General features: G+C 35.0%; 1 non-coding gene across 1 annotated transcript; it reads right to left on the minus strand.

The window, feature by feature from the left end:
- Window positions 1-1,161: 1,161 nt before the first annotated feature.
- On the minus strand, window positions 1,162-1,234 carry Trnam-cau (transfer RNA methionine (anticodon CAU)). Its single transcript has one exon. It is a non-coding gene; the product is annotated as a tRNA-Met (tRNA).
- Window positions 1,235-5,317: the final 4,083 nt, after the last annotated feature.

The raw sequence follows: 5,317 nt of genomic DNA on the forward strand, positions 1-5,317 counted from the left end.
AACATTAATTATTATTATATCAAGACTTTGTACCGACTACAAAATCAAGGCAAATGTATTTTTAACTAGAAAAAGCAGCCAGTTTTCTGTGTAATAAAACCAGAAAGAAAATCTAATTTTATTCATGTTAAAATTAGCATAAAATGTAGAGATGCATTTTTCCCACGGATGCGTTAGAGGTGGTGAATAAATGAGTAGCGAGATTTTAACACAGTGTCATTAGCCTCGTTTTAATGTGGGCTACTGAATTAGTTTAGTGGTCCAAAATACTGACGACTGTACGAATGCACGGTCCGTAGTACCGTCACGCATTTTATCCCTGAAGAGGTAGGCAGAGGTGCACATTACGACACGTAATGCCACTATAATTGTACAACTTACGTACTTATAATAGTGCTAATAAGTCTCATGTAATGGGCATGAGCTTACAGCTTTATACTGGGCACAATTCCAGACTTCGTGCTACTACTCAGAAACCGAAAAAAAAAACCAATAATACTTTGCCCAACCCAGTAATCGAAACTGAGACCCCTTGTACGGCAGTCGCAGTTTCGACCACTCGATCAACGACGTTATCAATAACATAATTATTGGTAATTAAAAAAGAAAACAATTCAAAACTAACAACAATAAATAGTATTGGGGATGTCACAACACATCTATTACCCAAAATCATGAAACGTACAATACAAGTACAAATGCGACCCTAAGCCGAAGCAACAAAACATTTACTCACTAAACTCAGTAATACATCATAAAGGGCCAAACACAATTACGTCGCAGACACTCTACGAAATAGGTAAAGTCCAAAATGTCCTTCATACGTGTTGAAAATTAGACAGTGTGGCGGTAACCGCAGCGCAAATTACAACTGGCCGCAGGTTTCGGAGTGTGGAGAACACTTCGCTCAGTTGCTTTGGTATTGTAAAATGTTGACCGTTTCATTTTAACATAGCTTGGCTGTTAGTAATTTATAAAGATTTTTATGCTTTCGGTTTAAGGGTACTGTTTAAGAGTATTATATTAAGAAGAATATTAAAACACAGATGTTTAACAAAGCTGTTTTAGTGATCCTTTTAGCCTAAAAATGTAAACTCAGTGATTATATTTCTTAATTGTGATATATCTTAAAAAACGTTGTATATGATGTTGTAAAAGATATGCCCCGGGTGAGGATCGAACTCACGACCTTAAGATTATGAGACTTACGCGCTGCCTACTGCGCCACCGAGGCTTATGACAACAGATTTAAAAATGGTTACCTTTAGGTACTGACAACAACAATTTGTGACACATTGCACGGCAGCCAGTTGCCCAGCCACCGCATCAACTGTTACATCAACGGTTAATTTAACACTGTTGTCCGAATTCTGTCAAAAGTAATCCCTTGGCAGGCAAAAGCTGGCTCTTACCAGGTAAGGGCCTTTCACCAAGAGTTTTCACGAGGGTGCATATCTACTACATAAAAATAAACAAGTCGGGTTTACCTTCCTGACGCTATAACTCCAGAACGCACGAACCGATTTCCACGGTTTTGCATTCGTTGGAAAGGTCTTGGGCTCAGTGAAGTTTATAGCAAAGAAAATATCAGAAAAAAAATTAAAGACAAAAGCAGGAAAACGGAAAATTATTTTTCACATACAGCGCCATCTCTTATACAAAAATAAGCGAAGCTTGTCTGTCTGTCTGTCTGTCTGAATCTAAAAAAAAGAAACGAAACGGACCCGGCGAACTCGCCGGGTTTGCTAGTATGTCTATACATTCTACTTAACTACACAACCCTAATCTATAAATCAACTATAGCTAATTTAGGCAATATACATGTGATTGAAGATCTAATTACCCAGACACTGGACTCTGTTGAAATTCCACGAAATTGTTACCTTTGTTTGTGCAGCTGGGATATTATATATACATATATCTATATATAAATAGTAATGTATACATATTGTGTGGCCCGGTATATGGCAATAGGTTCACCCCCTACTACATAGGACTTATAACTCAAATGGTGAAAAGTGGATGTACATTGTATAGCGGCATTACGTGCTGTAATGTGCACCTCCGCCTACCCCTACGGGGATAAAAGGCGTGAGGTTGAAAACAAAATGTAAACATAATAACAATATTGTATTATAACATTCGTAAAAAATACTATTTATTTATTAATTTATTGCACAATGTAAATACATAGAGGCATTATACACTACTTTAGTAAATGAGCTTGTTAGGGCGAAGCAATTTGTCTAGTAACTAAATAATTATCTAATTTAGTTATTACATATTAAACTAATTGCTAACTTACTTACTATTATAATTTAACCTACTTACTATTATAATTAGAATTTACTTATTATCAAATTCTCTTTTCTGTATTATATTATGTTTTAGACATTATAATTATATTATTAATATTATACATTACACATTTTATGTATAAAACTAGTAATTTAAAGTATAAACATAATTAAAATTAAAATAAAATCATCTGAAGTTATTTTTTTTTTATGTTACACATGTTTTTATTTAATTAAGTATTATTTTTCAGCATACTCACGCAACTGTTTGACGAGGATCTCGACTAGTTTCAAGTCATTCCAGTGGTTCATGAAATAATCTTGGCTTCATTGATCTCCGTATGATACGAAAATAAGAAAGCCCTTTCCACATGAAACCAACCTAGAAAAGGTCCCGAAATATGTTCAAAATGGTATTGAATTTTATCACCACGCAATAAAAGCTATATTCCTCTGCGTTTTACGTTCAATAAATATATTTGACACTAGGGGTGTAATAACTATAGTAGAAATTATTCCTAGCCAATTGTGTGCTGAAGTTTGTGTTATTGCTTTACTCTGTTTTGTGATTTATCGTGTAAATAATGTGGATCTACAATTTGATCTTGGACATGCAATTAAATGGAGATAAATTAGTTGGAGATTACGTTTTAGAGATAGATGTGTTACGGGAGCTAGAGACGATTTATGTTACAACGTCTAGGGCGGAGATACCTGGATGAAAATTAAGGGAAATGCTACTTGAGGCAAAATTAAATATTACAGTATTTTTATAAAATTCGATAAAAAATAATTTAAAAATGTATCGTCGTCACACGTTACCCCAAAGGCATAAATGCACATTACGGCACTTAATGCCCGTACACAATGTACTTTACAGCATTTGTGTTAGAAGTTCCATTTCATAGGGTGCAAACCTATTGTCCTATACCAATTCTAGACTCCGTGCTACTACTTAGAAATTTACCAAAAACGGAAACAAACCCAGCAAGACTGTAGGCAGTAATGTTTTTGTTTACTGAGACGGTAACGCTTACATCCGATCCGGTAAAAGGAATTACAACCGACCTGAATTTTACCTACATTTACCGTAAGAGAGGAGATATAACCTAAGAATTTCTAACCCTCCAAAAAAACATTTCGCTATAAATAAGGTGTGCTAAAATTATCTGCCACGGCTTTTATGGGAGGTAGTGTTGTGTTCGAAGATTACAATAGTGAAGAAATTTTGTACATCGCACCAGTAATTAAATTTGAAAACGTAAAGAAGTTAAAATAAATTTTTACTGTACTCTGCATAACGTGATTCACAAATACGCACGATGCATCGCTGTCACTGAAAACAATTGCTATCGATAAAGTAACTTGGAAGTAGGTAATAATAAAATGGGTTTTAAAGTGTCCTAGCACTTTAAAGACTTAAATCTCAACGTCATGGTGGCCCAGAGGTTTAAGACTAGTACCTGCTTTTCATGCATGCGAGTTTGGGTTCGTAACTTCTCGAAACGAGAACGGCTTAGTACCAATGTGCTTTTTTCCAAGTTATATGTACTTTTTAAGATTATTTAGACACCCCAGACAAACGGTAAAGGGAAACGTACTGGATTTACAATTTCTGATTATAAGTTTGAAATTGCCAACCCGCATTGTGCAAGCGTGTCGATTAATGCTCAAACCTTCTCCGCACGAGACAAGCCCTTTGGTCAGTAATGGCCTCTTAAAAGCTGTCGAAGGCTTTGGTCATCTTTTTTGCCTGTTGATGTGATGAGAAAGGCCTTTATAACATAACTAACCTCCCAAATCTACACCAAAACCACACATCAACGATAGAATCGAAATTCCATACCCACTTTTGACCACAGAAAAGCAACTAGTTGCCTGAAACAGGCCATTGTACCCCGTTCAAACACTAAACATTGACTGGCCACTACCATTCAAGTCCTGCTATACCAGACCTTTGTTTAGCAATTCACCTGGATAAATGGTCACATAGGTAATTGGGTACAAGTTCTATGTATGTACATAGGGTTATGTATCAAGCTAAACAAAACCAGTGTAAGCTGACCTTCGAATGTACGGAAAGATTATACAATCATATAGCGCTATAATATATCAAGCTAAACTAAAACCAGTATAAGCTGGCCTTCTAAAATGGTTTACTATAGATGCGTAGTCATGTGTAGGTACTGCAAATGGAGCTTTAGTGTTATGTGGTAAAGTCTTTTTTTCGTTGACATGGGAATTAGGCTGGGTTTTCCGTTGATGTTGTAAAATAGAGTTTTGTGTGGGAGTAAGGTTGGAAAAGCACCCTAATGATGATGGTTTAATAGATGTAGGAAAAAGGAAGGCGTGGGTAGATGTATAAAGAAAACTAATGTATATTGAAAAATAGGGATTATATTGACGAATAGCTCGTCAATATATTATATTTTTCAAGATACTTGTAACCATGATGTTGTTCCTATATAATAGTAACTATAATAATTATTTATTATGTCTTCTTTTGTGAACAAAATAGATTTCTGAAATAATGTTGTACTTGCTTGCTTTTGAATACCGCATCAAAATCGGTTCGGCCAAACGCGAGAAAATTGCGCACAAATTAATCTTATTGATAATAAATATCTATTGTTATCTTGTATGACAAAAAAAAAATCATGTCATATATTTTTTCATTACCTAACTGACGGACTGAATAGATTTTTTATTTTCATACCCTGTCATTAATGTCTGACATTTATGTCAGTATTAATGTCGTACTCAATTCGTGCCTAAACATTTTCAAGCCTCAATTTTCCCATATAAGCCTAAATGTCGGTCTATTTTAGTGAGGACTTATGGCTGTATTGAAAGCAGACAAGAGGTTTAATGTGCGGTTTCGAATAAGGCTATGCAAAACCAGTATATATGAACTGTTGAATATGCGTAAAGGTAAATAGAAGCCATAGAAAGCTAGTTTGCTTTCTATAGTTAGAATTGAAGTATACCAGTAGATTGGTTTGTTCCTGAGCCCACAAAAT

Source organism: Spodoptera frugiperda, chromosome 14, assembly GCF_023101765.2.
Source record: "Spodoptera frugiperda isolate SF20-4 chromosome 14, AGI-APGP_CSIRO_Sfru_2.0, whole genome shotgun sequence".
Taxonomy (NCBI): Eukaryota; Metazoa; Arthropoda; class Insecta; order Lepidoptera; family Noctuidae; genus Spodoptera; species Spodoptera frugiperda.